Raw genomic sequence first — 17,841 nt, forward strand, 5'->3', positions numbered from 1 at the left:
CATATCCCTACAGTGTGGGGTAAGTCCAGACCCCTTTGGTTAGATTAGAGGGGTAATTTTGGAAGGAAGAGGAATGTGCAGGCCTCTGGGTTTGTTTTTTTGGAAGAAAGCAATTGCTTCCAAAATGCAGGAGTCTCAGCATCCCCTCCTTTCCCTGCACAGGCTTTGTGAGGCAGCAGAGCTTGTTGGAGTGCTCACGTGCACTTCATAAATACTGGACTTTGTTTTTGCAAAACACCCAAGTAAAACTTACCTGATTATGATGTGATACCTGCAGCTGTATCTACATACCTTCCAGCCTTCATTCCTTAGGGTTTTGCTAAGGCTGTTGTGGTTCCTCTGCCACGGGACAGACCACAGTGCGGCCTTGCATGCCTCCTGCCATGAGAAGAAGGGCAGGTCTTGGACTGCCACCTGCAAACTGTCCGTGAGAGAGCTAGCTCAAGGGCAGTTAAATGTGTTTCTGATCTGTGCCAAGAGTAGGCTTCTCCTTAGGTTTGTAGAGGTTAGGGACATAGCCACTGTTAACTCATTGAGCCTACTTGCCTGGCTGAGCAGGAGCCTCACCGCTCCCATCCTGGAGCGAGGTGCCCTCACAGGCATTAGACTTTCCATAACAGGCCCTGATTTTTAAATCCTTTTTGTAAATGAATTTATGTTTTTTGTTTGTTAGTTTGTGTTGTTTTTTTTTTCCTCGCGTTCTTTTACACTTGTGTTTTTTATCACTGCTTCTGTATTTTTTTATTATTTTTTTTAAGTAGAAATGTCCTTCTATCTAGACTAATAGTTTTAGGTTTTGATTTGGTTTGGTTTGAACTTGCCTATGGAATTGTGGATGCCTTATTGTAAATCCGTATTTTTGTTAATTCTTTCTATTCCTAATGCGTGTTGCCAGTTGGCTTTGCTAATACTTCAAGCTTCGAGATACAGACCCACTTAAGTTTCTGTCATATATTTCCTTGGTTGATGCTTCATTCTGTTTGATCCTAATATGGTCATCTTTGTGCACAGCCACCTGCTAATTCTTAAATCTGTAAACTCTTTTTTTTGGCCATTTGAATGAGGTCAGTACTCATCTCAAGCATGCTGGGTGCATAGCCGTCTAAGGTATTTTTGAATGACCACATGAGATATCCAGCAAATATCTCCGAGGCTGAAGTCACCAGTGATGGTAATTCCTCTTTCTATGCATTACAAACAGATGGTTAAGGAGATGTTCCATTCACTGGTAAAATTTGTTCTGTAACAGATGCCTGCCAGCTGCCATTCCCTGCCCTGCTGCGTGATTTTATAGAGATAACAAGATTAAGAAACTGTTGAAATCGATTTTTGCTTCTAAATACAGCAGATCTGATTCTGAAAGTGCTCAGAGGGCTCCATCTCAGGTGGTGCGAACTGGCACATCTCCAGCCAAAAGCCAGTGGAGCCGAACCTCTTCACCTCAGCCGTGGCCCTGCCTCGAAGAGCAGCTCTCGTACATGAGAGCATCGTCATGAAGAAATCAGCAGCAACAGAAGTTTCCAGAGTAGAACAGCGATGCAGAAGTGGGAAGAGGGGAGAGTTCAGGACTGTTTAAAAACTACCCTTCATTCTTACCAGCCGTTCAAAACTGCTGATACTTCTTGAAACATGTTGTGCATTGGAAACTCCAGTATACCAGCTAGCTTACTGCTCAGCCCCGGAGCCTCAACAGAAGGTTTTTTTGCTGCCCTCGAACTTGCTCAGGGCTGAATCAAAACTTCCCACCTGTAGCCACCGGCTTGAGTGCTGCAAAACCTCCCAGGCTGAAATCCTTCAGCTGATAAAAATCTGGAGTGAACTCGGCGCAAAAATGTGGAAAAACAGAGATGTATATTTTGAGAATCCATGGCTGGGCTTTGAACAATCAGATGAGTATTAAGGGAGAAAAAAAAATGCAGTAGTTTAAAAATAACAGATCTACTGCATGGCAGCCATAAAAGGAAATTTGAAGGAAAGGAACAGAAAATCATGCCAGACTAACGCATTGGAAACAGCAGTTGATACAGCATGTACAAATGACAACATCTATATCCCCTTTCTCTCCCAGATGCGTATAGGAAGCCTACAGAAGCATCCAGAGCATGCTGTTGAAACTCTGTCAGCACAGGGTTCACCACATCTTTTTGTCACTGTAAGCTTTTGCTGAATGCTACTGCTGTCGTCTATGTCTCCGGCCAGGATTTAAACACAGGTCAAAGCTTTAGCAGCACTTAATCGAACAAGCCAAAGGATGTTCAAATGCATCTGTGACCCGACAGATTTGAATAGTGAAAAACGTGACATTCAGTGTGACCTTTCCTTCCCCACTACTCTCACAGCTCCTTTACTGTAAGTGGATGTGTGAACCTCTGCCATCTTGGTAGAGGTCTTGGTGCCTACTACGCTTGGTTCAATGCATCTGTCCTACCAGGACCCCATCAGCATCATTTATTCTTTCTCCTCTGCTTTGTAAAGTGATGAGGTGGCAGTGCTGGCTGTTGGCAGCATCCCCCAGCTAGTTGGACGTGGTTTCCCAAACACCCTCTTCCCCAGAGAGCCCTGCGGAGAAGTCTGTGGTGGTTTGAGCTAATTGGCAAAGAGTTCAGGCCTGCCACAAATGTCCCCTGCCACCACCACCCTGCAGCCTCAGACCATCTTAAATCACTGCTTGCCTGGTGCCTACATCAAAAGTCCTTTGTGAGAAGCACAGTTACTCCTCTGTAACTGATCCACACCCATCAGGTCATCAGCACATTAGCTGATTACAAATTTTCTTTCTTTTTCACTTTTTTTTTCAAAAAAAAAAAAAGGAAGGGGGATATGAAGTCATGGTAGAAATAAGGACCCTTTTGCGTCTCAGCTAATTATAAAGAGGAGCCTTGTTAGTCTACGTGTGATTTTCAGTGTCCTCACCTGAGAGTTCAACTGAGGCTATGTTCTTTAGAATAGCTATCTCTACAAGTTACAGCAACTGGATTCAGAAAAATAAAGTAAAATTTACAAAAAAAAAAAAAAAGAAAGAAAGAAAGAAAGAAAGAAAGAAAGAAAGAAAGAAAGAGCTGTTTTTTTCTGTAAATTCACGGGATGATCTTGGAGTTACGTAGCCTTTCCTGAAGGTGACTTTGAAGGCCACCTCCCTCACCCCGGCCACGAGGTCCCTGTGCGTGGCACACAGCTGTGTCGGTCCCTGGGGAGCTTTGTTCCAGCCCAGACACGAAGAACCCCATCTAATGGGGTCACTGGCTGCTAATGAAGTTGCACGTTCATAAACTACAGCTACAGCCCTCGAGGGAAACTCCCCCCACCATCCCTGCTTCGGGAGGCACGCTTTGTCTGGGTCACAGCAGCTCGTAGGACGTGTGAGAGCTGCCAGAGACAATCTGCTGTGGGGGATTTCTTTTTTTTTCTTTTTTTTTTTTTTCCACCCTCAATCAGGTTCTTCCTTCGTTTCCAAATTAAGTTGAGCAGAATTTTAATTTTGGTGCCTATGTCAATTTGTCAGCTGGAGCTAAATGAGAGGGGAGTTATTCAGCTTTCTTCCTCCTGTGGAGGATCAAACAACAAATCTGTATAAGGAATTCCTTATGGAGAAGGCTAAAAGGAAGATTATGAATTTTCAAAGCAGTGGCCTTGTAAACCAAGCGTCTCTGCTGAATTTATGGAGCAGGAGCTCGTTAGGAATAATCATCTAAAACCTGACTGAAATCTCTGAAGCTTTTCTGACTTACACCAGATGAAGATCTGATCCGTCCACCTAGTTTTAAGTCCAGACACACACTCTTGTGGTGTAGACATAATTTCCTGTGCGTGCTGTAACCATTGCTTTGGACTGTGACAAGTAAACGTTTATTGGGCTTTGCATGGCTCAGCATGAGCTTATAACACTTTTCTCTATGGCATTTATTTTGCTATAAATTATGTATATTTTAGTGTTTTTGCTGGTACTTTATCTGAAGCTCTAGATCACTCATTTCTGAAGCACAAGTGTGACATCTTGGGAAAAATAACTTCCACTTGCTCAGTACTAATCTATCATGTTGACTTTATTTCCATCAAAGCATACTGAGAGCAAACAATTTCCTACTGCTCCGTGCTTTTCAGCTAAACACCTTTTCCAAAAGGCTGGTGAAATGCTTGTGTCATGGAAAAAGCAGAATCCAGCTACACAGAAAATAAAAGCAAGGGGTGCAGCGGATCGGGCGTAATTGAGCACTTAACAGGTTCAGACTAGCCTGAGCTTACGTGAACTGAACGACTGAACCCATCCAAGCTGAACAAATGCAGAGCATTTGGGATATGCAGGTAAAACACACTTCAGCATGGTGTTCCCTGTCTGCAAGCAGTAACACACAACTACCTGGGTGACCCTACCAAAAGCCTGGGCAGAAGAGAGGGGCTGCAGAGGCAAGACTGCTTGAACGCTCAGGTTTTCTGAACACGAGTTGCCCCTTTGACTCTGCAGATGCAGATAAGTTGGGCTCTTCTCCTTTTATTTATTTATTTTTTTTTTCTCAAGGGTTTGTCCTGGGATGCAGGTGTCAGGAGATGTACTTAGGGTTTCAGGTGAGGGAAAGGGACAGCAGATGACTTGGTCCTCTCTTCGCTCTTGCATATTTCTGACATCTCGCTAGCATGATGCTACTTTTTCCTTTCTCACGAGCCACTGTTTCAAAGTCAGTGTGGGGATTGCCCCAGAAATCTCCACCTCACTGGAAATAATGCTTCTAAAGCTGGTAGGCTTTGCTCACCAGACGGTGTTGCCACCACCCCACCGCAGCTGCTGGTCACTCCACAGGACTTTGTGCTAAAAAATGTTTTTTCCTTTTGACCTGGAGAAAAAAAAATGCACAGTGTTACACTCTGACAGTTGATATGTGCCTGTCCTAGGTGATCACAAGCCTGGTTGTATGATTATTATGTCTAGGGTTAATTTAGGATTCTTTAAAGCAAATGTGAGGGGGAAGAAAGTGCATGATTGCCATTTAAGATCATGGTTATTACATTATCCCTGGCTCTGGCAGACAAAGCAGGGACATTGTAGCTCAGCATTTTCTGGATTGTAGGGATCTAACAGTTGACTTAGGCTTTGCTAAAATGTAAGCACATTTAAAACTGGGCTTGGCCATCAGCTGCTTCTTTTTGATACAACTCCGAATGTTAGACTTGGGAATTACTGCAAATATTGCAACCTGCGAACAGCATCTCCGTGCAAATTGGGCTGGTCTTCACAGAGAGCTGGCCGAGGGCTGCCTTTGAGGCATCTCCCCATGGACAGCGAGCCCTCAGCAAGCTCATCTCCTCTCGAAGCCGTTTTGTTTCGCATGCTATTGGCCTAAAAGATATGGGATTCATCCTCTTCCAGTGACAAATTTTAAATATTTAAAAGAAAATGAGAAAGCTTCAACAGGAGAGGGACCCACTTATACAGGGATGCTCTCTTACAGAGTAGTCATGTTGGTCAGAGAGAAAGGGGGGGAATGAACCTTGGTTCACAGATTTCTCTAGGTTGGAAGAGACGTCAAGATCATCGAGTCCAACCTCCGACCTAACACTAAGTACTCCACTAAACCATATCCCTAAGCTCTACATCTAAACGTCTTTTAAAGACCTCCAGGGATGGTGACTCCACCACCTCCCTGGGCAGCCTGTTCCAATGCTTAATAACCCTTTCGGTAAAGAAGTACTTCCTAACATCCAACCTAAAACTCCCCTGTCGCAACTTTAGCCCATTCCCCCTCGTCCTGTCACTAGGCACGTGGGAGAATAGACCAACCCCCACCTCTCTACAGCCTCCTTTCAGGTAACTGTAGAGAGCGATGAGGTCGCCCCTGAGCCTCCTCTTCTCCAGGCTGAACAAGCCCAGCTCCCTCAGCCGCTCCTCGTAAGACTTGTTCTCCAGACCCCTCACCAGCTTGGTCGCCCTTCCCTGGACTCGCTCGAGCACGTCCATGTCCTTCCTGTAGCGAGGGGCCCAAAACTGAACACAGTACTCGAGGTGCGGCCTCACCAGAGCCGAGTACAGGGGCACAATCACTTCCCTCGACCTGCTGGCCACACTGCTTCTTATGCAGGCCAGGATGCCGTTGGCCTTCTTGGCCACCTGAGCACACTGCTGGCTCATATTCAGCCGACTATCCACCAATACTCCCAGGTCCTTCTCGGCCAGGCAGCTTTCCAGCCACTCATCTCCCAAAAGGGGGGCGGTAGCACAAGGATAATAAACACCCTCTTCTTGTAAGGCCTGATCCTGACAGCGACCTGTGTGAGCGCATACGTCTTCTTGTGGGTCCACACACCTGGTCTGGCTCTTCAAGTGCTCAGCATTACCTGTGTGAGACAACTGGAAAGCCCTCCAAAGAGATGGATGGGTGCCATGCCTCGGGCCAAAACACCGCTTGAAATCTGGGGGGCTCAGTGGTTGGAAACCGAAGTCAAAACCACAGCTGAACATTTGGCCCAGGCTATAAATAAAGTGCTGAGGAGATATTTTTTTTTTTTTAAAGGAACTGAGTAGACGGAGGCACCTGTCAGCATGCCTCACCCGTCAGTGTTTGGACGCAGGCTGGTTGATGTTTTTCTAGTGGATAATAATGCGGCGTGCGCTTCCAACAGATACACTTGGACAAAGGCAAATGCTGCGGGATGTTGGCGGTTTCTTTTCCCCATAAGCAATTTGATAAGATTTTCTGTAAAATTCAATTAGCAACAGCCTTTTTATAAGGTACAATTGGTGAATTTCCAACGCTAAATACGTTGTCTTACAAGCACATAGTGAAAGAGGGATAATAGCTTGTTACATCAGACACAGGTAAGTTCATAGGGTGAATTTTTTTGTGTTTATAAGAAAAAAAAATCCCCTGAAAACTAAACGAGTCTCAGAATACTCTTCTCTAGATTTTGCTTTTGCACTGTGTTCTGAATTTGACACAGCAGAAAAATTTTCTGCTAAAGATAGAGGGGATTTTATATAGACCGAGTCTCTCTTTTTGTCTTCTTTGTGTCCATGTACGTGTTTATATATGCATAGTTGAGAGAAGACAAAGATGAAACATGCCCTTTTTAGCTTCATAATAAACTCAAGCACAAGTGTAGCCAGAGGAGCCTTTGGCCATGTCTTCTTCATTCTGCATATGCAGGTAGAGTCTCATTTCCAGTTTGTTCTGTAAACAAACCCTTTTCTTCCATTATTTAAAACTGCTCAGCTGCTTCCCTGAAAGAAAACAGCAGAAGCAATTGAATACAGCCTTGGTCATGGAAGTGGCTCTTCTCTCAAAAGCTGCTTCGTAGTCGATGCTGTCCTAGGTTTTTTCTTCTCACCCCCATTAAGGAAATTCCAGTTAATGAGTGCTGGAATCAGTGTGTGGGCAAAAAGAAAGTACAGTATATAGCAGGCTATTATAAAATTACATATAAATATTTACATACCATTTAATGTCACCTCATGTTCGGTTAAGATGCTGGGGGTTTTTTGCTGCTTTGCTCTAATCTTCATTTGACCATTTCAAGCGTGACTAACACATTGCAAATTATTTTTAAACTTCCAACATCTTCTCTGTAAGAACAGCGTATGTGGCAGGGCAGGTGGCTGAGCTGGGCTCAAAGGATTAATTTGCTGAGGAGGCCGAGGACTTTCCGGCTGTATCTCTGTGTTTGAGTTTCCGAATAATGCCACCACCACCGCGTTATCCTGACCGTACACCGGCTCCATGGTTACAGTGGTGTCGATTAACAGCAGTATGGAAGAGAAGGTCTCAGCCTGAAGCAGCTAACACAGGGATTTTTATTTTCCCCTCCTGTACTCTTCACTCCACCGAGCGCCGACAAAGACAGGGGTTGCCACGTATTCTCGTCACACCTTATCTAAATATATCGACCGGTTCCTCCAAACCCTTATCTGTTTGCTCAGCGGGGACTCTTTCATTCACACCAGGGCTGCAGGGGGGATGAATGGATGAAGTGGACCCAGGGGCTATTTAAAGCTGAGTGACACCGCCACCGGCATCTCCTTTGTGTTTTGGAGAGGCCAGCGGGATGCTTGGTTGACGTCCAGCAACATTGCTGGCCATTAGGTGGCCACTGTGGTGCAGAGCAGGCAGCAAGTGCTGTGCGGGCAGTCGGGGCCACCTGGTCTGCAGATATAGCAAAAAACATCCCCTGCTGCACCTCGTTCAGTGCCGTCTGCGTCAATGAAGTGCAAACTGGAAAATGTATGACAGAGAGTGGAAATCTTAACTCGACGTGAAGATACTGCCAGTTTCCAGAGTCACACTTGCTTCTCTTGCCCCCGACCTTTTTAAGACCAATAAAAGAACATTTTCAAAGGTAATCCTGAGCAACAGAGGCATTACGCTCATGTCGTATTATTTTTCATGCAGAATGCATCTGGATCTGCTAGTCTTTACGCTGGTCTAACTTTACTGGAGTGGACCTGTGCTGCGTTAGGGTCCCAAGGGGCAGGTACAGTCAGCCATGTGGGATCAGGCTGGTGTGTCCACATACGCCTGCGTAGCACCAGTACTGTGCTGGGGCAAGATAGGAGAAGGGGTCTCTTTCATCACCTGTGGCCTTCATGCAGTCCAAACACCATTTTCACACCTAACATGTCCAGACGGTGCCTTTGCCTCAGCTGAGCTCTTGCTCCTGACCTCAGTGATGCTGCCCTAGGCAGGACAGCCTCTGTTAGGGATGCACAATTTGTCTGCATGGCCTGATGATATTTACTTGTAGATGCAACCCTGGACTAAATGCTGATCAGCAAATGCAACGCTTATGGTGTACAGGAGCAGCCTCGCTTGGGCCAAGGAGTGTAACGTCTTTAGCAGACTTTGCATCGTGAAGTGGTTAACAAATTCTTTTGTATGGAAGGGCTGGATTCAATAAAGCATTTCTGGGGCAAGTTACCATCGCCTGCCATACTGCAATATGTCAGGCAGACTCTTTTTTTTCTTTTCGTTTCTTTCTTCTTCCCCTTTTAATTTTAAATTGAGTGCAGCTGACTGCTTGTAATGCTGTTAACAATGGCACTTCTCTCCCTGTGACAATGAAACATTTAAAACAGATAAAGCCCATGTGGGGCTAATAAAAGTTTGCCCCCATCCTCATCCCTGTAGGGCAAGTTTCCCCATTGTTAACATTTGAAGTAGCAGGCGCCTATGAATCTGAACGTAATTGAATTTTACATGCTATTACTCATCAGCGGGTAACTCCGAGCCGGCGTCACCGGAGGGATGTGCTGGGTCTCAAACGTGCTTTGCATGGGCCAGCAGCAGTGGAGCAATGGAGAGCTGTGGTCACTGCAACCTGGGCGGGGATGAGGGGAGCCAGCATGCCAGGCAGGACAGCCAGCCACGCTGGCTTGGTCTTGGAGTAGCCCCAACTCAACAAAACCAGGGAAATGGGAACGCCACAGTTGGCATTTGGCATCTTGCTACAGCCTACTGTGCTCTCCTGGGGGCAAGCAGAGAGAAGGAACAAGCCAGCAGGTTTCTTTTCCAAATTTCCGTTCTGAATCGCTTGAGCAGCTTGGGTTAGGGGTCTAAATTAAGTTCTCTGAGCACTGGTCTTTCTGTCCCTATCGAGGAGAAGGCATATGACTTGTGTATGGAGAGCACTCATGTAATCCTTGCAAACAACATTACGATTTCCGAGGTGATAGAAAAAACGTGTGTTTTACAGAAACAAATGCACTTAGAGGTGATTTCTCTCCTGAGCAGTTTGTTCATGGTACACGTGCTTTTCCATAATTCAGGCCAAATTCTTCTTCAAACTGATGACTTTAAGACAGTGTTGACCAACCCACACCCAGGGCTCAATCCAGAACGCACTCAACAGGAGTCTCCCTTTGGCGTCAGTGGTCCTTGCATTGGGCTCCATGTTGCTTTGCATATACGTGCATCTCTGCGAGGTCTTTTATTTTTCTTTTCATTCAGAATGGTTTCAGAGTTACTTCCACCAGTAATGCGACTGCAGAGTCGGTGGCAGCCAGGACTGTTTTTGTTTACAAATCTTGAAATATGATTGCTTGCCAACAGTGTTTACCAACTATATATTACAGCTGAAGCACAAATGAGTCATTTTCACGTTGCTCATAGAAAATAAAAAAAGGCTTAAACACCCACAAAATTTGCTTACTCTTCAGGTGTAGCCCCCGGAAGGGTGAGGACAGCTTCCTCCATATTCTGGTTGGAAATATCACTCACATGGTGATTGGAAAGTTGAGCAGTCCCTAGTCGTGGTGATATGCAAAAATTAGGAAAAGGGCATGAGGTGAAATCCTGAGGACAGTTTTAGAAAAATGTTGGAATGCAAAAAGTGTATATGAATTCGGTGAGGCCTTTTCTTGAAACGCAGCCCGACGATGCTGTGTGGCGTTTGTAGAATTAAGCAGAAGGTCTTTATCCACGCAAGTACTAAGTTAGGTTAACACCCTGTCGTGCACTAGCGGCTGTCTACAAGCCGACATAGATGGTCACTTGGTTCGGAGTAACATGCACAGAAGTATCCCAGAGGTGGATCCGAAAATATCCACACTGCTTTAGTGTGCCGCTCCCTCTGTCTCCATTAATGCAAAACGAACCACATGCTCTAAATGACAAAAATTTATCAGAAGAACGCAGAGTGATTTATTGGTGTGGGATGGGACAAGATGTTTTAGAGCAACAAACAGTAACTACGTTTAGATGTAAGTATTGCCAAGGGAGCCCAAGGCGGTGCTTGCTTACTAAATTGGGTAAAATAGAGGGATTTCACCAAATGCAAATGACAATGAACAATATGTATGACTCAATATATCCGCTATGCTTTCAATGTGCAGTCAGAGGGTGGTATAGCTGACCTTTTAAAGTGATGCTTTTCAAACCACATTGTTATGATTATCAAAGTGTTCATTTTAGACTACAATATTTGGACACACTCCCGTTAATATTCTCTCATAGCGTTTGAAGGCTGTTTTCTCCCCTGTTTATAATAAAGCACTTCCAGCCAGCCCCTAGAGTGCCATACTTCTATTTCTATGTCTAACCGGGGAACGAAATTTGCCACCAGTTCTCTGAAGCTTGACGCACGCCGCTGGAATAGTTCAAGTCACGTATGGACTTAACTAAAATAAGTATGACAGTGATTTTGTGAGTCCTTCCTGTGCACCAGAAATAGTCTCCAAGAACAATGCAAGGCGAGAAATATTCTTTGCTCTCTAGCCTTGGTTTCCTTTTATCTAAAAGCTGTCGGCAGCATCGGTGGCAGTTCGGAGTAGATCCCAACGCTGCAGTTGGGAATAACTCCAGTTTTGCAGCACTCAGAGAAAGAAAAATCAGGAATCAAATTGAGAAATTCAAGTGTAGAAAAAGCACACACACTAAAAAGAAAAAAGACTTGAAGAACACAGTACTGATGGGCCTGTGCAGTACTTTGTACCCAGCTGAACGTGGCACCTTCGTGAGGTGTCTCCCGTGTGGCCAGCCCCTGGCCAGCAGGTCCGCCAAGAGGCAGTTTTGCTGGGACGCACTTCCTCCATCAGCGAAGCCAAAAACCTAACAGGAAGATCACAAGTAAGATCACAAGGAAAGTGTACGGAGCAATCTGGCTGCACGGCTGTTCTTCTGACAAATAAATAGCCAGTGCTAGGGGCAGGCGAAGAGCTGCTGCTACGACTCTGTCCCCGAGCTGGGCACTGCTGGTGTCACCCCTGGTGGGCCAGGGGTCTGACCACAATTCAAGTTCAGTGTTGGCAAAGCACGAGCTGTAATGGTCAGATACTGCATCGGGGTAGGAGTTATGGATGAGAAAATAGCAAAATCTTTTATTGCGTTGAGGATGCCTTATTTTGATCGTGGAGGTCAGGCACAGACTTGGGAATTCCCCAAGCTGGTTTATTTGCAGATTTGTTCAGACAGTTTCTTTCTTTCTTTTTCTTTTTCTTTTTTTTTTTTTTTGACAAATCAGCCTTTTTTTAATAATAATCTCATCTTGAAACTTGAGAGGAAGGGAATGTATGGGTGAGCAGCTAATACCAGTGAGTTCTGGAAACTCCCTTTTTATGATCTCTCTCATCTAGCAGCTGTACTTTTTTGATGCTTTCATTGCATTAAAAAGTTATTTGACAATACTGCCAATAAAGTAACTGAATCCATTCCAGTAAAATTAGCTTCAGCTCACAGTAAGTTTGAGAAAAACACTACTAAATAATATTGATATTTGTGACTTACTGGTACCGAAAATAGGGCTTTGATCTAATATTTCATAAAGAAGAAAATTATCAGAGGTGTTAGGATCAGAAAAGGCAATGCTATTTTCTTCTTCATTGATCACATTGCTGGCTGAAATTTAATTTTAAGACAAATATGTAGTGTTTAGTGACCGGTAGATGTAAACAACTTACTGTAAACATTGGTTTAAAATTAATTTTAAAAATCTCTCTTTATACAAAGCAATATATTTACTGATTTAAATCATACCCATCTGGACATGTTTATCAAAATCAATCCTTGTCTACTATAAGCCATTTGCTGCCATTGCCACCCACTGGTCAGGGACAAATAACCATCTTGTTACTGACCCAGATTGACAAATATCCTGATTAAACAGACATATCTTCCTACATATCCAATTGCTTCCTATGCAGCATCTTGCCTTTAACACAAAATCTGGCAAGCTTTCTGCAAAATTTATTTACTGATTTTATCTTAAAAACAAAAGTCATCGTTCAGGAGAGGGGCAAGGGGAAGGGATCACGTTTGACAGACCATGAACTCTGATCTGCTAGACTCATTCTTCTATCGTCTCTTTAAATGCACTATTTCAAAAACAAAGTATCCCTTCCCTTTATGTTTCTGTAATACAAGACACAGTTTTGGCAATATACAATTAATGAAACTGAATTACAGTCTGCAGGGAGCCATTTTTCTCACATAGGGGTGAGCATAGATGGGAATACTTCAGGTTAAATATGAAATTACTACAGGACAATAACAACTAACCTTATTAATCTCTCCTCATTTTCTTAAGAGTATCACAAAAAGAAATACTACAGCAATTGCAGCTTAACTTTGGAATCCATCTCTACTTTAATCACAGCCCTTTACGTACAGCGAATCTGTGTGCTATTTTGTACTAGCCATATTAACACTTAATTTTATTAATCGCATCTGTTGTTGCTGCTGGTTTACCACTTTCCTTCACAAACAAAAAGATATAAAATTGGTATAAAATCCTTCTTCTTAGGGGAGTTTCTCTTCACTTAGATACCCATGAGCAAAAGGTGCATTAGGCCCTTGGGTTTCTCTTTCCTGTGTCCTTTGGTGCCACCAGGTGCAAACCATAAATGCTGAGATGGTAGCCTTCTCTACAAACGGTTAATCAGAGCCAAAGAAAGGCAATAATGTTTTGTTCTTTCCATCATTAGTAAGGGGGAAGGAGGAGAAGAGCTTAGGAGAACAAACGCATCTTTTGTTTTTAAGTTCTTTGGAACAATTCTGCCAGGCAGTTCTTTTTCCCTCTGTTTCATTTTTCTCTGTTATTTTCCTATCTAATTAAAATTCTGCAATGCTGTCATGAAATTGTTGTCCGTTTAAGGTCACAAACAGCTTCTGTCCTAATGAAATATGAATTGCATTAGTTAATCGAATTGTACACTTATTGTGTGTTGTGAATGGACTGAGAGCACTTATATTCCTAATATATACTGAGCGTTTTATCAGTCTAGAGAATGTGTGGACATACAAAATGCTGCTAACATTCTTTGCTTCGCACTGGGGAAATTTAATTGACAATAGTTTTAAGAAGTATTTGTGAAGGACAAGAACTGTAAGGTCTCACACAGGCAATTGCTAGCTGGATGAGATCGGCTCTTCAGTGGTCTGGGGTCAGGTCACGGTCCCAGGCGGAAGCTCGAATAAACCAGTATTATGCATGAGGGCTCTGATGTTTGCAAAGATAGGAAGAATCAAGGAATCATAACAAAACCTCTCCAGCACCTGCAGCAGCAAGCTTTTTGTTTAAGCAAACTTCGTAATGGAAACCCTCAGTGCACTTTCCAGACGATTCTCTCCCAGGATCTGCCTGGTCTCTTTGCTGATGCAACCCTCACACCCCTGCTAACAGAAGGAGCTTGGCTCTGGGGTCCTCTTTACAAGTGGGGGAGTTTTCTCTGCACTCTGGAAAAGTTCAGCTTAGCATGTTGAGCACCTGTCCAAAGTCACATGGAAACAGGGGAGCTCTTTCTGTTGACCTCAAAGCTGTGGATGAAACAAATGCTTTAGAAAAGTGCTGGCTGTAGCACTCAGATCTCAGCCTTTACAATGTCTAAGATGGATATATTGCATCTATAACCACTCGATGGTGAACACTACTAATCAACCAGAACATTTCAGAGCATGGTCATTAGCTGGGAAAAGAGTAATGGAATTACTTCTTTACACGGGTCTTGAGTTTTCACTTCATTGTTCAATCTATTCAGGAATAAACATACAAATGCACATATTTATGCATATATATACATACATATCAATACATGCACATATACATATATCTCCAATATTTAGTCTTCAGATTTATTTGCAGAGAAAAGTATGTTTGGAATCTGCATAATACTTCCATAATATAATAGATCAGAATATAGTACCTTCCAGTTACTCTTTAACTTGACAGGTGTTAAGAGATACCTATTGTTCTGTCAAATAATGCCTCCCTCAGCTTGAAACGATATTTCATTCAACAGTAGGCTGAAACAAAAGATAAGCAGTGTTCGGGTTGAAGAGTAGCTGAGAAATTTCTTCTCTTTATCATTTTACACACAATAATGAGGAGATATGCAAATGCAAATGGAAGTCTTTACTTTACTAGAGCAAACTAGTTCAGGAGTATAAATCCACCTAAGATAAACTCAGCTAAAATTGATTTACTGTAATATATAACTCACAAAAGGAAAAATGATGACCCTTTTTACCAGCAAAGCAGAGAAACAAGTATGTATCATCGATCTAAGCAGGCATGGGCAGCCTTTTTGCATGGGACTTCCCAGCTCTGTGCACACGCAGAGAAACTAGTAATTTCCTACTGTGGGAGATGGTCCACAGCTGCTGTAACACTCACCTTCCAGGAACACTCCTCCACATGCCCCAGTCAAGCCTTTTATGACCACCATCCCCAGATGATGAACCGAGATAGAGAGATTGCGTGAGGCATTCTCACTTAGGTATGTAGGCAAGGACTTTCCCCGTACAGTCAACAGAGGGAGAGGTTTCTCCAGAAGGCAACAGGGGATATTCTCGTCAGGCTCCTTCTTCTCTAATCACCTTCTGGAAGAGTTTCTTGCTCTCTGTTCTTGTATTTACTGAACCTGAGGGGGACCCGCCTGTGGGTGTAGTTGTTGCATCGCAGAAGTGCTTGGAGCAGGTGAATCTCCTGCCCTCTGCTCTGAGACCTTTATACCTGCCAAAGCTTCTGGCTGAGGAATTTCCCACCTAGCACCCCTACCACTCACGTCTCTCTCATGCGTGCTTCAGATTTTCTGGATGTACCACAGTGCCCACAGCTCTCGCTGAGCTGCTGCTTAGTGTCGCAGCCCGCATGAAAGGCTTTGAAGGGTGAGTAAGAAGGGGTGGGCGTCTGCTAGGGTTCGGCGAGGTGCACCCTGCCCGAGTGACAGCAGTGGGCAAGTGACTGAGAGCGAAAGTGGTGGGACGGGGCGTGAAAGGTGATCGGCAGTGGTTGGTTAGTGGTCTGAAAAGAGGTGAGTGAAAGTACTTGCACAGGGAGGAGGGGAGCTGGCGAGGCACGGCAGACTGTGAGAAAGGCACCAGGACATTACCCGTGGCACACTGGAAATCTTTTAAGAGAAGATTTGTGAGGATTTTCTTTTCTCTTAAAACACTTCATGTAACTCAAAATATACATCTATCTAAAAATACATGGTGATGTAGAATTGAGGAGGGGAGGAAATGAAAGAGATTCAAGGAAGGCTGAAAAATAAAAATAAACCAAGGAGTTCTCTTGGGAGAGTACAGAACAAGCAAAAGACTGATGCAGTCCTGCAGGCTTTAACATGGCTTTGTTATTTTCTGTAGCATCATCCCATGCAGGGAGACAGTCTGGGGCCCTGATCCTATGGGTGGCCTCCACAAGGACACCCACACTCGGCAAAGAGCCATGCTCAGGCCTCCCCTCTGCCCCTGGGTCCAGCCACAGGGCCTGGATGCCCATCTGAAGCTTGGTGGAGCCTAATCTGCACCAGTGTCCTCGGTGCCATCAACCAGGCTGCCCAGGGGGCACTGGTGGCTCTGGGGCCTTCTGCCCACCCATATCTCTGCAGCCTTGGGTCTCCTAGTGGCCCCATGCGGTGCAGGGAGGCCTCTCAAGATGGCAAAGGATGGGCTTCGGAGCAGCCTGGGTGAGTCTGCTCCTCCACTGTAATAAATACAACTTAAAAAAAGAAAAAGAAGAAAAAGAAGAAAAAGAAAAAGAAAAAGAAAAAAAAAGAAAAAGAAAAAAAAAGAAAAAGAAAAGGAAAAAGGAAAAGGAAAAGGAAAAGGAAAAGGAAAAGGAAAAGGAAAAGAAAAAGAAAAAGAAAAAGAAAAAGAAAAAGAAAAAGAAAAAGAAAAAGAAAAAGAAAAAGAAAAAGAAAAAGAAAAGAAAAAGAAAAAGAAAAAGAAAAAGAAAAAGAAAAAGAAAAAGAAAAAGAAAAAGAAAAAAAAAGAAAAAGAAAAAGAAAAAGAAAAAGAAAAAGAAGGAGAAAAAGAAAGAGAAGGAGAAAGAAAAAGAAAAAGAAAAAGAAAAAGAAAAAGAAAAAGAAAAAGAAAAAGAAAAAGAAAAAGAAAAAGAAAAAGAAAAAGAAAAAGAAAAAGAAAAAGAAAAAGAAAAAGAAAAAGAAAAAGAAGAAAAAGAAAAGAAAAGAAAAAGAAAAGAAAAAGAAAAAGAAAAAGAAAAAGAAAAAGAAAAAAGAAAAAGAAAAAGAAAAAGAAAAAGAAAAAGAAAAAGAAAAAGAAAAAGAAAAAGAAAAAGAAAAAGAAAAAGAAAAAGAAAAAGAAAAAGAAAAAGAAAAAGAAACATCACAGTCATCTATAGCTGGACAAAAAAAGTGAAGGCAGCCGTGTGTGAACAGTAGCATTTTATGCCCTGGTGCAGGTTTCAATTCATTAGCAGGTTGTTCTGCTTTATTTTAAATTAAATAAGGAACATGCATATCTTTTTTTCTTAATACAGACTCTTTCTTTTATATTTCTTTCATTATATGTTTATTTCCATTTTTCCCATTTGGATAAAGTACATGGACAAAACCAAATTGTTTCAGTTTACTTTTTAGTTTTCATTATATATTTTGGGAGAGAGTTCCTTTTAAGATTAAATAACTTGTCCATTCTAAAAATCTCTCCTGAATTTCCTTTTTTAACCTTTTATGATGACTTGCATTTAACTTCCAGCATTTTTTTTGGAATACTAAATAGCAACATGAGTTTTCTGGAAAGAAAGACAGACTGTGTGTTTTTTTTTTTCCTTAAGTTAAACGTACTATGTTGCCTTTTTCTTTTTTTTTTTTTAATTTCTATATTAATGTTAATTTAGAGATTCATGGGTTTTGTCTCAATTGAAGCCATTTTTAGCTGAATAAAGACTAAAATATTTAGAAAATCTTAAAAATTGAAGGACATAAACATCCCCTGCCCAGCTAATACACAGGTATTAAAAATTGCTCTTTACCAAAATTGTGATTGATCCAGCAGAGACTGTACCCATGCTCAGCACCACCAGCTTCAGACAAAAGCAAAAAAATCCACAAGAAGCGGATGTAGGATAATCTCTTCTCTCTCCTAGCTTCCCTCTAGCCCTAGTGAAGACCTCACACTAATC

The 17,841-nt window shown here is 42.9% G+C and overlaps 1 protein-coding gene and 1 long non-coding RNA gene across 2 annotated transcripts in view; one reads left to right on the forward strand and one right to left on the reverse strand.

The window, feature by feature from the left end:
• Positions 1-17,841, forward strand: part of BCL2 (BCL2 apoptosis regulator) — a 93,345-nt gene that overhangs the window by 54,802 nt on the left and 20,702 nt on the right. The window lies entirely within an intron of this gene.
• On the reverse strand, positions 1,091-16,686 carry LOC310895821. The gene is made up of 2 exons (XR_014580981.1): positions 7,426-16,686; positions 1,091-4,829 (listed from the first exon to the last, which is right to left on the reverse strand). It is a non-coding gene; the product is annotated as an uncharacterized lncRNA (long non-coding RNA).

The sequence above is a fragment of the Anser anser genome (assembly GCF_964211835.1).
Source record: "Anser anser genome assembly, chromosome: 2".
Classification (NCBI taxonomy): domain Eukaryota; kingdom Metazoa; phylum Chordata; class Aves; order Anseriformes; family Anatidae; genus Anser; species Anser anser.